The following is an 18,270-nucleotide window of genomic DNA, read 5'->3' as shown; positions in this document are numbered from 1 at the left end:
ACATTAGCTATATCAGAATTTATTCTCTCTCCTTGACTGTCCTGTTCATATGACACTGTTTTCACAAATATATACAGATATAGAACCTTTATTCTATTTTCTTCAAATGAGATGTCAAGATTCTTTTTTGCATCGTCTTCTTAACTTTAACCATTTTTGCTTAACATTTTCATTTTTTGTTTTCAGTTGTTACTAACTTTAGTGTCAGTGCCCAAGTTTTTCATTTGTGAAAACAAGAGCTTAATAAATAAAGGTTTCATATTATATATCAGATATTATACATGAAACTGTTCTCAATGGAGAAAGGGATAGAGGAATTTCAAGTATATTTCTGGAGTAAAATTAGGAAAATATTGCAGGAGGACATATATTTAGAAGAGGAGTAGACCAACATTTATTTCATGTTATTATCATCACTGCTAACAGCCATAGTGGGAAGGGGAATGATAACATAGTCCATTCTATCAAAATTTATGTATAGAAAATAGAGTCATGGATCTAAGTGCAATGTATCTTATTAGCTCATAGCACCACTACATGCTGATCACTACTTTGTATGAATTTGTGTTTGTTGACCCTTGTTAGTATAAGAGGACCATGTGAGTTACAAATGTGCTATAACAATGCTATTGTTCCACGTTCCTTCCTTTCTTTCCATTGGAAGATATATAGGCCTATTTTTTACATTATTGAATCAAGACATGTAAACTTTCTTTAGTAAATAAAGTACAAGAACTTATTCAGAAAAAAAAAATGCTGTCAGCTAGCAGCAAGATGACATTTTCTATGCTCCTGAAGTACCTTCAACATTCATTCCAGTAAAAAAGATTTTAAAGCATTTTCAATGACCAACTAGTATTTACTTCAAGATGTTGCATAGGTATTTATCATTCCATTTATCTAGATTAAGCTTGCCAGGTTGTGAGGAGAATTTTAGCATACCCTCTTTCCCTTTGTCTCCTGTGATGTGTGATTTGATATAGACATCTGTCAAAAAAAAAAATCTTCCCCATTTAGCAGTGACCTTGCATCCATCAAGATTTATGGGGTTCACATAAAACTAGTGGGTTTAAGAAATATACACAATATTCACAGTTCAGTAGAAGCAAAATGCAGACGTGCCTATCTGTCTAGCGTATTTACTGTAATTAAATAGATAAATCATGAAGAATTGTTCTTGGTTGACAGAGAGGTTTACTTCATATTCTTTCCCTAACAACATACACACAAACTCCTAGTTTAAAGAAGATTTGGTAGAGTCATTTCAGCTAGATCCAGACTTGTAGTCATCATTCATTTCTGTGCAATCTTCAGGTAAATCTCCAGAAACTTCTTTTGGCATTTGGAAGCTGGTGAAGAATATATGGATCATTTGACTTATAATAAGGGACACAAACTGTTGGAACATACTGTGCCACCAGAGATGGCAAAACTCCAATCTTCAGATACTTCTGGATTACAATTCCCATCATCCCAGTTTGTTGAACTCCAATGATATCTGGAATGTTGTTGGTTTCCCATCCCGCTCACACTTAATGAATGTTTCAGTGTCATAGTGCCCTCTACTGATTAAAAAATGACTGCACCTGATTATTTTGGAGACAGGTGAAAAAATACAGTAGGTTGTTTTTACTAGTATAAGTTTCTTTTTACTAGTGAAGGAGGCTCACATAAAAAGAAGAGTATCAGTATCATAGTTTTTTCATTACTGAAAAAAAAAATGCTGCTCTTTCTTCTCTTTCCTTTTGGAGAATCTGCAACTTTTGAGCAAATGAACCAGGGATTAGGTGAAGATGGGACAACCTACAGTATAGGTATAGAGAGGTTGGAAGAGAGTAGGCAGAGAAGGTTGGGAGACATGAAAGGGCATACTGTAAGTGATGAGGAGTGAGAGAGGGAGGCTACAAGTATAGAAGATAGAAGGAGCTAAAGGTAAGCATAAAAATAGGGAGTAGTGGACAGGCAAATCTAGCAGGCCTAGTGGGAAATGTTCAGGCACAAGAGATTGAGGGAGTGTCATTGACTGCACTGGGCATCCCACTGAACTGAATGAGGTCCATGCAGTCCTAAAATAAAGCAACAATGTCTTTTCCTACATTTCCTTACAATTCTCTGAAAATCTCCTTTTGTTGTATTTCCCAAACTTTGTACTGTGACAGCATGAATTAGAATGATCTTGGTAGCTAAGTCAAAACTGTAAAATAGCTTTCTTTGACTTGTCTTCATGCAACAATGCCATAAATTAAATGTTGTTAATTTGCAACATAGATGAATTAATGGTAGATTTGTTGTAATGTGCAAGGAGAGCAGTGTTTTTCTCTCCTTCTCCTTCTCCTCTCAGCTCTCCATTCTATTGAAGTAGCTAACTGGTCCACACACATGCTGCTCATCTGTCAATATGCTGGTTTAAATCATCTCACATGAAGTCATATGGAATGGAGCTTGACAAAGATGACTTTGCCAAATGAAGATGATGATCCCAATGGTTCCTATGAAGGCAGCTGAAATGTCCTCAAATGAACTTTTCCCTCGAAAGACTTGAAGCCTAAGAGTTGGCAGGCAAGGCTAATGCAGATAGGGAAACGGGTTGCCCACATCACAGCTGATCCAGAAATAAATTGGCTCACCTCTCAGATGCAGCTAACACAGAGATATGTTACTGCTTTCAATCTGTCCTCGTGTGGAAATGTCCTTTATTGCAGTTATTGACTATTGACGTACAGTAACTATTGAGTCATTTCAAAGTATTATTGCATTCTCTCTTACATTTGCTGCAGTCCTTTTCCCAGGTTGCTTACCTCTTGTTCCAGGCAATGGAAATCAAGTCACCCAGCTGTGAACAGAATTGCAGCCCTTCTAAGAAAAATGGGAACCAAAATATGAAAATAAGAACAACAGTAATAACTCTCAATGGTAACTCACAGAAAAATGAAAAGAATAATAAACTATGTCATGAAGAAAGGTAGACAGATTCTCAAGCACATTGTCTCTCAGTGTTAACAAAGATGAAAAATGCAGGGAGAATAAGAAAGTGCAATCTATTACTCTGAACTGAGCCTGGAGTAGTTAACTCCTAAGTTCTGAAGGAAGGCTTCCCTAACTACGGAGTGAATTCCATTAGACATCATGGGGCTTGCTTCTGAATAAATATTTATAGCTTTGTACTATGAAGCAATGACTTTCCGGATACCATTCCCTGTTGCAATTATTTACATTTCCTTTTATTTTGTTTTATAGAGTGCTAACTGGGGCCAGAAAGGAGATGATGAGCTATGCAATATATTCACTGTGCATAACACAGGAGAAAAATCTGGTGCAGGTATGCTTTCAGAGAGGGATATTTCAAGCAATGAGGTATCAAGGTAGGCTACAACAAGAAGCTGCCAAGTACAACACTTCTATTTGGGATTTTAGCCATTAAGCAAGCCTTCTTTGTAATACTCATGTACTCAGTCTCTCTCCACCTCCCTTCCCTGCACTGCTACCCCACATATTTTAAACACCCTTCAGGTAAGATTCTGCACTCCTTTCCCACTGAAGATGGTAGAATGCAATGCAATGTATTGCACGTGCTGACAACTGAAGTCCATCCAGACTCATAAAACCTCTCTTTCTACTGGCTAGAGAAGTCTCTCCAGAAATTCATCAAAGACCATAACTTATTGGAGGGGTGGAGATTGTATTCTCCAGTGATTTAAAACTGCAGGCTGACAGCATGGAAGATTGCAAGTAAGGCAATAATATATGTTAGGATGTGAACTGGATTTGTTTGTGTGGTGCAGCACAAAGGGACTAATTAGGCTGAGCAATTACTTTTATCTCAAGACATAATAGTCTACACTTGTATCTAGAGACTGCCAGCAGCCCAACTATAGGATCCAAACCAAGTATTAATTAAAAACAGTGCTCACTCTAGCCCCATTACTTAACAGATTTCAGTGGTTTTCTATAGGTATTATATTCTCATGCCATGATGGCATATAAGAGAGTGGATTGCCTGGGATGTTTAGTAGAAAAACATGATACCAGTTTTCAGGTACATAAAAATGTGCCATAGGGAGGATGGTCAGGAAGTGTCTTCCATGGCCATAGAAACTAGGACCAGTAATAAGGGATATAAGTTGGAGTTACCCAGATTTAATTTAAATATAAGGTAAAACTTCCTAACAATGAGATTTGTTCAACAACAGAATAGTTTACCAACAAAAGTTGTGGGTTTTCCATTTCTGGAGGTTTTTAGAAAAAATTTGGACAGCCATCTCTCATGGATGGTTTTGTTGCAGAGAGTTGGGCCAGATTATTTTTATGTATGTATGTATGTATGTATGTATGTATATGTCACATTTATATAGCTACCACATATTCTTGTCCCTTCCAACTTCACAATTCTATGATTATACAAGATATACAAGATTTAATAGAGTTACCACATCTGAATTGCAAACATCCAGATGCCACTAGATGGCAACAAAGAGCTAGTCTGTTGCCATATGGTAGTCTTCAATATTTCACAGTCCAGCTTTGGTGCCCATTTCATTGGATTGTTTTGGTTTATGTATTCAAGGGACGCATACACTTCCCTTTAGTAACATTACCGAAGTACTTACAAAACATTGAAAACACTGTAAAGCTACTTTAAAACGTGTAAGTGTATACAACCACTAAAAATAGTAAAAGTAGCAGAACCAAGCAGCAATTATACAGAAAAATCAGAGAGGCAAGAGAAGACTGACCAAAGCAAGAGAAAAATGAAAACAAAACAAAACTCTTTGCTAGCCCCATTATATAATATTAGGTTGGCAGCAGCAGCAGTGTTGGGGGCGGGGGGAGGTATTCCAAACATGCAAGATGGCAGTTGTGGAAGCACAAATGAGACCCCACCCCTTTGTATGGACAGGCATTGTCAATACGTATTAAAAAGTATTCCACAATTTGGGCACCAACACTGAAAAGCTTAGAAACATGGACACTTGGAGAAGGGCTTCTAACTGAATCTTAGCCTATAGGCAGAAACAATATGTTTCAAATATTTTTACAGCTATGGCCTTGTTAGGGGAGTACAAGAAAGAGAAAAGATATTTGTCATGAGCTCATGACTAAACAGCCTTATTCAGAGCATTCTGCTTGAATGGAACAGAACTTAGAACATCTCCAAAATGCTTGTTCAATACAGAACAAAACTCAACACATTCCGGATATTCTGTCACAGGTAACAACTGGAATTCAAAACTGTGGTGGAAATCTTGCCCCCAAAGTACCACTAACTGGAGAGGGGCCAAATGATATATTTCTTAGTTCCAAAGCTACAGTTACAGTAAGCTGAGAGCAAGAGGCACAAGGTTACATAGATCTTATTAGATTGATCAAGACAGTTTGAGCATGCATGCAACTAGCAGAAGACCTCAAATACAGAAAGAATGGCTTTACATCTGATAAGAAAACCAGATAAGCATATAGGGGAACATGGGTACCCCTTGTGGTATGAAATCATTAACGGCACATTCCTAAAAAAGAAATATATGATAGATGTTTGATATATGAATTGAGCCAAGGCTCTGATTGTTATTCTAATGGGCTGAACCTGCATCTGCAGCCAGAAGAGATAAGGAGGTACTGCAGAATATATCCTTGAGCCCTGCCTCCTCTCAAGGAAGGCATAAATTCTGTAATCAGTTACATTCCATGATAAAGGATATTGCACGAGAGGTACAGCAAATGACATCTCTGGATCTAAAGAAGCATATTCTACTATCCTTATAGAAGTAAACATACAACCTGAGTTCTTATGCCAACTAATCACAAAACAATCCCTTGTGCCCTCATTTTTGTGAAAAGTAACGGCCACGGTAATCTATAATATCTAGTTCCTGTCACCCAACCTACTAAAATGAACGAAACCATTAACATTCCCATTAGAAATCTTGGAAGCCACAGTCTGATGGCACTTTTTTCTCAATTTCCTTACACAAACAGCTGTGGAAGCCCTGAAAAGAGCAACAAACAGCATGATTCACTCCAGTGCAGCACAGCTCATAAACAACAGGAAAACCCAAACCCACTTCTCTGGCTATTGCCTTGAAGCTTTTTCTTCCTCTAATGCAGTGTTTCTCAACCTTGGGAACTTTAAGATGTGTGGACTTCAACTCCCAGAATTCCCCAGCCAGCATGGCTGGCTGGGGAATTCTGGGAGTTGAAGTCCACTCATCTTAAAGTGGCCAAGTTTGGACAACACTGCTCTAGACGTATATTTAAAAACTCTCTCCCCCCGCCCCCCACAACCACCAGCACATGCCCTCCTCCCTTCACCTACTCTTATATTGCTAAATTGTAGCAGGGATGCAAGCTGGCTTTTCTGGAAAGAAAAATAAAAATCACATTAATCACAACTTATAGACGAGCAAGCCAAATTTAGTATTCAGGATTTTTGGAACATTTTAGAAATGCTGTTGAAAACAGCCCAAGTCCAGACAAAACCAGTGTGATTTATTTCAAGTTTGGGACAGAACTCTTGGAATATGGGTCTTTGTTTGGGGTTCAAAATGCTCGGAAAGCATATGTTTGTGGAGAAATACAAAATGCATAACATGCAGTAAAAACAAACTAAACAACCCATCCACAGCATGTACAACATTAAAATTAAAAAGCTGTGTCTTCATTAGAGATGTAAAATTTCCAGAAATGTTAAAGGGAGAGAGGAAAAATCCTCTTTCCCCCCAGAGCTTTCTGGTTTAGCATTGAACAGGAAGAGATCGACCCCTTCAAAATCAGATTTTTTTAAAATTATGTTCTGGGGAACCCTAGGCTTCTGTGGGGACTGGATGGGGTTTCATGAGAGACTAAGGGCAAAAGTGTACTCCAGCACAGCCAATTTTCTATCACTAGAGCGTTGCCTTTTGATCAGGGATTATGTTGGTTTTATTTTTAAAAAAGAACCCTAACAGGTTCCACAGCCTGAAAACATTTGGAAACCTCTTCCCTAAATCATAAGTCAATAGAGGAAACAGGCCGATGTATAAAACAGGACTCTGACCTTTTCTCTCTTATGAAAATAACTGTCAGTACCTCATGGAGGGAAGAAAGAATTACTGCTTTTGCATATGATAGCTTGTTTTCTATGCAAATGAATTATAATGTTCTGATACATTAAACAGTTTTCATGAAAGTATTTTACATACTTAATTATTTAGGGGAATAAAGACAACATCTGAACACTTTTCTTAACCATCTGATTATTTTTAAACTGTTTTTCACAATCCATTTTCATAATCGTTTATATTTCCCCTCCCCATGATTTCACATTTCTGTTTTGATGCTTTTTCTAAAATAAGTATATGTTTATGGAACCAATCACAATACACAGGGTAGTCCCACAGATGGAAAAGGACACAGAAGAGTTCTACTCTGTAAATAAGGAATCGTTCCAAGTGATCCTTCTAGCAAACCCATCTTTGCATTTATAAAACATTAATTTCAGTTTTGGGGCCTAGTTTTGCAGATAGCCAATGAACTTTTCTGAGTGAGTAAGTACACAAAAGAGTGAGGAGAAAGGAGAATGGGATGAACAATAGCAATGTCTGGTTGCTTCACCCATGCCACAGAACATAAAAATTCCTCAATCCACATCCAGTGAAGTTTTCTCTTGTGTGCAGCATTCCATCTATTCGCTTCTCCTCCTTCTCCCATCTCCCATTCTGTCCATTTCACGTGTATATGTCAGCCTATCTACTGGAAGCACACCTGTCCATGATTTTTTCTTCTGCTCCCAATCCAAATGTATAAAAATATGCACTGCTTTCTTCTAAAGGACTGGAGGTTCCGTCTCCCCATTCCCATCTCAAGTCCTTCAGTTCTTCTCCATTTAACTTTGAGTTTGGGGCAGAGTGTCCATCACAAAGGAAGAACCTCCTTCTTGGCAGAAAACCACCCAAATCTGCAATAAGATCGGAGAAGCCTGCTTGCTGCATTCTGCAGAACTTCGTTATTGTTTTGCCAGATACAGTATGACTTTCCTGATAGAAAGGACACATAGCATTAAAAGAAGATTTTGTTGCTGTTTGCATGGGAAAAGATTGCTTACTTTGGGCAACTGAGCAGAGTAATCCTGTATGTCAGTTCAGAAGTAAATGAATGCTCAAAAGTGCACCGGCAGCTAGTGTATTGATGAGAGGTCTCTAGTCCACAAAAGATTTGTGAATGGCAGGTTTCACATGCTGCACTCAATCATAAGGTGATTTGTTTGGTTTTGGCTGAGCAAGATGTGCAAACCCAGCATCTTGTGAACCAGCTTGTCAGAGTGGTGCCTGAAATATAGTTGCCTCAAACAGAGCTAGCAATGCCACTCATTTGTATGCCCCGCAAACATTATCTTTCAAGGAAAGCATTCGCAGAAGTATGGCATAACAGAAATAGATATCCTTTTCCTAAATTGATTTAGCAATAATTTAGCTTTGTTTGCTTTTGGCCTAGCAAGATGTGCAAAGCCAGCCCCAGTGGTTTGTAGACCGTGGTTCATGGCTTAGGGTTCATGTGTGTGTGGTTCATGTGTGAACTAGACCACTCTGGCTTTTTCAATAAATCATGTTGAACATAATGGTATGCGTGAACCCAGGCTACATTTCGGACGCCATAATGAACTTTATTGTTCTTGCTGCTACAGACTAGCAAGGCACTCTTCTGGAAATGTGTACATAATTGCCACTTTCTAGTACAGAAAACAAGCTTTGAGCAGATGAGCCCTAGTGAGCTTAGTGCAATTTAAACTCCAGCTATACATGACACATACAAAGATAGAATCAAACGCTCCATAAGGTTTGCTGGTAATTCAATTTAAAACGGAGTGGGTGAAATCCCCAGCCGAGGTCATTCCTCTTAAATGTCTTTGCTTAATAGCACACATGGTCATTGCCCAAGAGATGAATATTGTGTTTGCTTTCCAAGCAAGCACTACTTAAAAGCTCATTAGCTCAGCTCAAGCTCAGACTGTACCCTTTGGTGACACCATCTTGTGGTGTTTACTAGCAACTTGTGAACCAGCTTGTCAGAGTTATGCTTGAACTATAGCCTCATCAAACTGAGATATGTCATCTTGGGAGGAAAATCTGCATTTTTAAATCTTTCTACAAATCTGCATAGTTAATTTTCCCTTTGGTTCATTTTGCCTTCAGTCTGGCAAGTCTTTGTGTGAATAGAATAAATGATAACCATCCACTGCAGAATTGGACATTGATAAGTTGCATTTGTTTTGGTCATGTAATTTTGTAGCTTTTTATCATCTGGCTATTGAGGAGGAAGAGAATGGATATATGCAATGTCCGTCTCAACCAGCTCAGTCAGGAGACAGATTTACAGCATTGGTTGGTATCTTTTTCACCATTATGTTCAAGCAGACATTCGGAAAACCTTAAATAGCTTTGGTCTGCTTGTTGCTTTATTAGACCTCTGGGCTTATCTTTTTTGTAGAGCTCTGCCTGTTTGGCTTAACCTAGAAAGCTAGAGTCACACTTTGCACATGATTTGTGGATATACAGTTGTCTAGGTTCTTACAACATGCTAAATCACAAACTATGCTTAAAAGCCAATAGCTGAGATTGGCCTGATATAATTTTTGGAACATCTGGAGTTGGGATATGAAAATATTTCAGGAGGCTAATCTGTTGTTAGGCAGAGAGGAAGCATAATTTGGAAGAATCAAGTATATGAGGGATACTGTACTCCATAAAGCACTCTCAATGCATTCATGGATGTGTGGAGTTCCATGCAATGTCCTTCATCTTCTCAACTTCTGCATATTTGATGACTGGACTGTCTACACAGATTCATCTGAATAATATTGGATTACCCTTATTAAACACCTTCATGACAGGGATTGGATTATGTAAATGTAAAAAAGTCTTCCTGGTTTAGATCCAGCTCTGTTTACTGACTCCACAACATACACCCTCAAAACAGATGCCTCCTTCCTTCATCAACATCTACAATATAATCTGTTGGATTAGGCACCTCTTCAAACCATATTTGGGGAAAAACAAGGGGATTGGGGGGATTGATTTAATTTAATTTAATTAACATTAGATGTAATCTTTAGGTTCATTCACACACCTTCCTTGCTCTGGTCTGAGACATTTGCTTATCATTGTCTGAGGACATGTCTTTAAAACAGCCTTATAGTGATAAAACCCCAAAATTAAATCTTGGGCGAAAGTACCATGTGGATAGTTAAAAGACAAGGTGGATTCATAAAACTCAAAGTGGTCAGTTATAATACAGATGTCTGGAAACCCAACTGAAATGCTGAATATTCCTGCTAAGTGCTTTTAATGTCAAACACCGGGGCACTGTCTCAGGTGTCAGAGACAAATGCAGTTGCTTCGCCCAGTGATTTGGTACAGCTCCCAAGGCCCCTCCCAAAGTTGCTGATGAATTATAATTTTTAATGTGAAGGAGGTATAAAACAAATACTTGAGGAATTATACTAACTCTAATCATTTATATTATATTAAAAACATTTAGTATTTTTGTCCTGTATCTTTCACAAGGTCCCCAAAAGGTTGCACACCCATCATTGGGAATGGTGCATGTCAACTTCTAGAATGTCATTTTTTTTTCCTTTTGCCTCCTGATGAAGAGGCAATGCTTTTTCCCTTTTTAGGGACATGGTAGCACAGGGGCTTAATGATGCTGGAGCTTGCTGGCCCAGAAATGGTCGGCACTCCAGTGGTTCAAGCCTGCTCTGCGTGACGGGATGAGCTCCCGTCACTTGTCCCAGCTTCTGCCAACCTAGCAGTTTCAAAGCAATTCCACCTGAGAGTAGATAAATAGGTACTCCCATTTCGGTGGGAGGAACCGGCGGCGCCTGCGTGGGGAAGCTGGAACCAGTGTTGGTCCCGATCGGCGGAAAGAAGAAACACCGGATGCTGGACGCGACTAATGTGATGGGCAAAAAAGATCATCGGTGGAAGAAAGCCCGGATGAGTTGACTCCCTTGCGACCGCTGCTGGGCACGATAGAATAGGGTTGCACTGTAGTTGTATTAAAATAGGTGTAATTGTAATTGTAATGGTTAAGATGTACTTCGTGAGCCTCTCAGAGTTCCCCATTGGGGGAGATGGGCAGAGATAAATCTGAAATGCAAATTAAATGTAAATGTAAAATGTTCTTAGTCATTAATAAACCAGTTGTTAAACCATGTAACGTACTTGCCTCTGAGAGAGGGAAATTACTAGATATTCTCTACCTTTCTTGTAATCAATACCGTGAATTGATTTTTGGATGGAAAATAATGTAAACACTTCAGTACATCAAGCAAAATGCTGTTGGTACCTGATAGGATCATATAGCTCTTTTGGATATAGTCACAGTAGCAGCCTTGTACAGATTAAAGTGAAAAAGTCTACTCTACATGGGGAAACACTGATTATAGGTACAAGATAAGCCTCCACATTACTAGAGCTTTCCCCAAACATCTACATTAGTAGAGCTTTCCCCAAACCACCATTATTGACATGTGTTGGACTTCAATTCCTAGAGTTCCCATTCAGTATGTTACCTGGCAATTCTGGAGATTGACGTCCAATATAACTTGAGGAACTTTGCTGAGGATGGCTGTTTTAATATTTTGACAGAAGGTTCCATACCTGTGTGAAGGTAACATTTCTTTTGCCGTTGACTTTGGCATGAAACATTCCTGAGCTCTACAAGTCTTGTATTGCCTATCTCTCTTATTCCCAGTTTCTAAGATTCCATGCTAACATGCCAGAGAAAGAAATGGCTAATGACTAATGATGGCTAGATGCTATCTCTATGTTCAGAGACAGCCTGTCCTCTGTAGACCATTTGCTGGTGAAGGAAAAGGGTTTTCCCAAGGGTTGTCTTCTCCAAATTGGTATCATCCAGATGCATTGGGACTTCAGCTTCAAGAATTTCTCAGCCAGAATATCCAAAAGTGTTTGTATCTGTATCTGTATTTTTCTATGTTTTTGCAGGCAAAAAATTAGAGTTCATAAATGTGTAAATGACTTTAGCCCAATAAACATATAAGGACTCATAGTAACCTCTCAAGAACCCCTCTTCTAAGTACATAGTCCATGAAGTTTAATGAAGTTATGAAAATGTTAGAAATAACCCCGTAGTATGTCTACAAGCAATTTATATACTTTCTCATTCTACCATCTACCCTTCAGAACAAACTATCCTACTAGATATTTTGTAATTTAGTATTTTCTTTGGAAGTTGTAGAAGTAAATAAGAGAAGTGCGAAAAGTTGAATAATTACAAACTGATGTAATCCTTCCTTTGGGGGAAGAAAATGAGAAAAGGAATGTTCTCTTTTTATGTAATTCCCAATCTTCTGCCACTTACTCTCATTAAATATCAAATATAGCCTTTTCTGACCAAGTCACTAAGTGTTGCACTTTTTAATATGGTTATTATTCCGCATTATCTGGTATGTTACTCAATTAACCTGCTGCTAAAGGAATGGGCTGACCTTCACCAATAGAGCAACAGGCACTTATTTCTATGGAGCAGCAAGAAATCTACATTCTTAATTCGATAGTGATAAATAGTGACTGTAGTCATGGATAATGTTCTTCCCCTAATGTGTGTTCATGCCACAGGTTCACTATCCAATGAGTTAGCTGACATTGGCTTTATCATGAGTTATTAAGAAACTGGTCTGAAATAAAAAGATGTAATGGTATGTGGGAATGACCTTGGGAAATGGTGCCCAGAGACGCTGCCTAGGGAATGATCAGATAAGAGGCAGCATGGCCCACAGCTGGATAGTGGGCAGGGCAAGAGGCTCAGAAGAGACCCTCCCTAAATTCTCAGGGTGAAAAGGAGATGTGGGGGAAGAATTGTACTTTCATACTTGTAAGATTCTGTTAATGTAGCCTTACAATAAAGTAGCATTAGCTCATCTGGTCGTGTTTCCTGTCTGGCCTACCTGGAAAGACAAAAGAGGTGATATTTTGGGGGGGCTAGTGGGGTAAATTTTCAAAACAGGATTCTCAAGACTTCACTCCCTCCAGGTAATACATGGATTTTTTCTTGTGTTTAAATGCATAAACCTGGCAATGCAAGTTATACTATTTTCAAAGTGCATAAACATTGCATGGGTGAATGCTTTCAGATGTGGCAATAAAGAATTGGAGGGAAATGTTAAATTTAATGTATCAAGGATGCTTAGAAGGTGAGCTGTCATATCATACTGTGACACTGAATCCCTAATAAGGAAAGTTAATGAGGATATTTTGAACCTCATCTATGAACATATGCACATTTTTTTATTTTAGATGCTCACTCAAATATTCTTATCCTACCAAAGAGAAAAATGGCCCTAATGGTGGTAAATGATGGAAACTGTAAATTAACACATCTGAAGAGTAGCAAGGCAGATAAGACAGTCCAGGGGTCTTCCATTTTTTTTTTCAGGCTGTAGAACCTGTTAGTTAAAAAAACAAACAAGCAAAAATTTGCCTCCTGATCAAGAGGCAATGCTTTAGTGATAGAAAACTGGCTGCATTTTAGTAAACGTTTTTTTTCTCCTCTGTGTCTCTTACAGAACCCATCATGCTCTTGATGGCACAGTTTGAACAACCCTTGAACTATATATTCTATATAGTTTGAGAATATCGATATATTCTGTATCTAAATAATAAATAATTATTATTATCGTCATCCATTGGTCAATTATATTGAATTTGGATCACCTTGAATGCAAACTGGCCTATGTAAAAACAACCCAAGTTACTATAACATGTTATATAAATCTGTAAGAACTAAATAAATAAATAAAAGCCCTCTTGATTGGAATTTTATAACAGACAATAAGTTTCTCAATTTTCAGTTAAGCTGAAACAACAGAAGGCAAGTTCCTTTTTGAAAACAAATGTTCCAAGAATAGTCCTGCAAAAATTAGACACCTAGGAAAGAAAAGTAATTCTGTCTTTCTTTCTCTCCCCTGCTCTCCAGCCTTAAGAAAGGAACATGTTAGATGTGTATTCTTCATTTTGGGAATTATAATTAGGAAAAGTTAATAGTATAATTAGTAAGCCAATGATCAGCCACTGTGACATGCCTTTAAATTTTATTTAAAATGGCCATAAGTCATGGACTTTTGAGCAATAAATGAATATTCTGTGGTTTCCCTGAGGAGAATCAGCAGGAATATAAATAATACACATACTGTGTTCTATCTCTCAAGGCCAAGTGTACCATACAGGCTTAAATTCAATGCAAACACTTGAGAATTTCTTAACATGGGCACTAAGATTTCTATTATAGATGATATTGTAAAGAAACCAGTCTCATTAGCCATCATTTCAAGTCTTGGTGTTAGCTATCACTGAATTTTAAGATACTTTCAGGACAGGAATCTTGATAGTTCAAAGCTTTTGTATAGGTATACAAGTATCACCAAGAGAAGTTTAGATTCCCATTGAGGAGGGTATCCTGAATATGTGTCAGTGTAGTACATAGGTCTCCCAGTAGTATTATATAGATTAGAGATTCTAGCTTGCGTAGAATAACATGAGTATGCTTGAGGTAAGACTGAGTTTTGATTATACCTGTGCTTACCAGTCAACATATCCAAAACTAGCCTGTACTTCTGGTTAGAAGGGAATACTGCATGTGGCATGGGTGTGACAAAGGCTGGTGCCTAGTGTACACCTTCTCTATTTTACTAAAGAAGTGTTATGAGAAACCCTTGATTGACCAAAGGTGTAATGGGAGATTGAGATCAATATTTGTGGACCTATCAAGTGATGCTCATGGCATATAGAAGACTGTTACTTGGAATACAAGAGAAGAAAACACAAAGGAAAGAAGAAAAGAAAATAGATTTGCTGAACATCTCAAAATAATACACAGGGAAAGGATATTGTAGATCTGAACCAAAGTGGCATGAATTTGTGGAGTGGAGAGAAGTACATGTAGGGAAGCCTAGGTGTAGGTTAAATCATGAATGAAAAGACTAAAATGTATGTCAGCAAATTTTAATAGCATCTTCTAGGTTGTTGTGAATACATATGAAAGTAGAAGTCCATAGGTCAGTGACAGTTGCATGTTGTAGTCCTGTGAATGGTGATAGTGAAAGAACCAGGGATGACCTCATTGTTTATAATGAAAGGAAAGAATTAATGAAAATACAAGATGAAGAGATGTTCTGAATAGGAACAGACCATTATACAATAGTATCAAAAGGAGACATTGGAAAATATGCACACGAAAGAAAGGGGAAGAGAAAGTGAAGCAACTGCAAAAAGAGAAAGTATGAGTCCTATATGCTAAAAGTATTAACAACCAGAGTAATTTTCCAAGAGAATGAATGGAAAGCAGGAATAAGGGGAAAGATATAGAAGCTACTTGAAACAGCGAGAAAATAATTATGTTACAGAGTACTATAGAAGTATGAAGAGTTACACTAATGAAAAGTGTGAAAAGGGATGCTTGGTAGAACAATGAAATAAAAGAGGTTGCAGTGGTTAAAAAGCACATATATGTCAATGATTGGTGCAAAAAATGTAGCAAGCTCTTTTCAGCTTGTTGGGTTAATAACTCTTTTTCTGTTGCAAGTTATGAAGCTGGTCAGGCACATATTTTAATCCATGACAGTAATGACGTTAATAGGTGTTATCTGAATCATGGAGAAAAACCATCTCTCAATCATGTAGTTCTCTGGCAAATTTGAGTACACTTAGTGAACATTACTGCACATTAAATGAAGTCAAATTAAAGAGAATTATATAAAATTATTCTGTCAAATTAAAATATTTTTATTTTACTTGTTAAAATGCCTGTACCTATCACTGCTATGAATGCTGCATCAAAGAAGAGACTAAACCATAAAGCAGCTTAATAAGAATATTTTCATTTGTTTGTCTAGCAGCTATATAATAAGCAATTGAAAGAACATAGAATCAAAGAATGGACATTATTTCGAAGAACACCTAGTCCAACTTGAATGTAAGTAATCAATCTTTGAAAGACAGCAATCTAACTCTGTTTAAACATCATACAAAGAGTGTTTTCTACCTTCTGGGCAGGTTGCTCCATTGCAAAACACTTGGATTGTTAAGTTTGTTGTTGTTTAGTCGTTAAGTCGTGTCCGACTCTTCGTGACCCCATGAACCATATTGCGCCAGGCCTTCCTGTCCTTCACTGCCTCCCTGAGTTTGCTCAGTTTCATGCTCAGGATTGTTAAGTAGTTTCTTCTAATGTTTATATAAAAATATTTCTTATAATTTATACTACATTAATTTTGCTCCTCCTTTTTGGATCAATAGAAAGTGAATTTGCTATATCTCTCAAATATTTATAGGAGGTACTATATTCAGCGATATACATGAAGAGATGTATGTCAGAATCTGTAACAGGGCATGTGCAGCATTGTGACTGAAGCTCCACCCCTTTTATACACATAGTGATGTTGCACAGACATACAAAAAGTTAAGAGTGTTGTACACTGCCCAGAGTCACTTTTTTGTGAGATGGATGGCTATATAAATATGATCAATACATAAAAATAAATAAATAAGGGCTTTTTACAGCCTCCCCCCCCCCCCGCTTGTGGTCATCTCTCTTTTGCAAATTGACCATACCCAGCTCCTTCACGGTACTTGGTCTCTACAGCTCATACACTCTTCATCCCCCTAAACATTACTCAAATATGGCTCAATATTCCCTATAGTGATTGTGTGTTTGATTTGATATTCTGTTTTATTACAGGATTAAACAATGAAAAACGTAGACTCTGTTTTGAAGTTTCTCTTCAGAATCCATATGCAATCTTACAAGTACAACCAGTTGGGTGAATCACTGAAACATTTTCCAAGATAGTGTAACATGGATATTGTTGTATGTATGTATGTGCATCTTAAACTGTGCTTGAAAACAATTGTGTATACTGTGATTTAATGTGTTGGACTATATGCTGGCAAAACAGTTTTGAAGCTTGAAAGCAAATTGGTATCCATTGTAGATCTTTCAACACAAGCATCACATGTTTCTGATTCTTGCCTTATTCAGTAGCCTGTATGTCTTATTTTGCCCCAACCACAAGTTCCTGGTACTTACTAGGGCAATGCCTAGTACCAGATTTCCCTAGAAACAGCTGTAACTAAAGGAGGAGGAAGGTTTAATTAAACTAATCAGGCAGCATATTTGACCTTTTCATTATCTTGTCATTTCCTACTCTTGTCACAAAATACTTCCTTTGTACCTGATAACCAAAATGAAATTCCTAGTCTATATGTAATGACATGGTTGCTTGAAAGATTGGTTAGGTCATCTGAATAACAATGGTCTAAACTAGTATTTTATAACTGGACTTATTATTTGCATTAGTTCTGCTTCCTAAATTAAAAAAGCCATTTTAGGTGAATGCCTGAAGTTTCATGGGTGTGATTAAAAATGTAGTCCTCTAAATCTTTCTGGGTAGTCATTCTGTATATTCTCTGAATATATATGTATGTATGTGCATCTTAAACTGTGCTTGAAAACAATTGTGTATACTGTGATTTAATGTGTTGGACTATATGCTGGCAAAACAGTTTTGAAGCTTGAAAGCAAATTGGTATCCATTGTAGATCTTTCAACACAAGCATCACATGTTTCTGATTCTTGCCTTATTCAGTAGCCTGTATGTCTTATTTTGCCCCAACCACAAGTTCCTGGTACTTACTAGGGCAATGCCTAGTACCAGATTTCCCTAGAAACAGCTGTAACTAAAGGAGGAGGAAGGTTTAATTAAACTAATCAGGCAGCATATTTGACCTTTTCATTATCTTGTCATTTCCTACTCTTGTCACAAAATACTTCCTTTGTACCTGATAACCAAAATGAAATTCCTAGTCTATATGTAATGACATGGTTGCTTGAAAGATTGGTTAGGTCATCTGAATAACAATGGTCTAAACTAGTATTTTATAACTGGACTTATTATTTGCATTAGTTCTGCTTCCTAAATTAAAAAAGCCATTTTAGGTGAATGCCTGAAGTTTCATGGGTGTGATTAAAAATGTAGTCCTCTAAATCTTTCTGGGTAGTCATTCTGTATATTCTCTGAATATTTCCTGAGGCATCTTTTTAGATTCTACAGGGAGCCTAGCATAAAATACCTGTTAACATGTTTGCAACACACAAAGGTCTAGATAAAGTGGAAAAAGTACATGGCTAGACATTATTAGGTTTGGACAACAATTCCAAACAAATATCAGACTCAATCTCTCATATCTATATTGCATGTTCCAGTTTCTCCAGCATTTATCA

The sequence above is a fragment of the Python bivittatus genome, unplaced genomic scaffold (assembly GCF_059951505.1).
Source record: "Python bivittatus isolate LINGU-HERP-01145 unplaced genomic scaffold, Pbiv_v1 ctg000850_np1212, whole genome shotgun sequence".
Classification (NCBI taxonomy): Eukaryota; Metazoa; Chordata; class Lepidosauria; order Squamata; family Pythonidae; genus Python; species Python bivittatus.
This window is presented reverse-complemented; position numbering follows the sequence as displayed.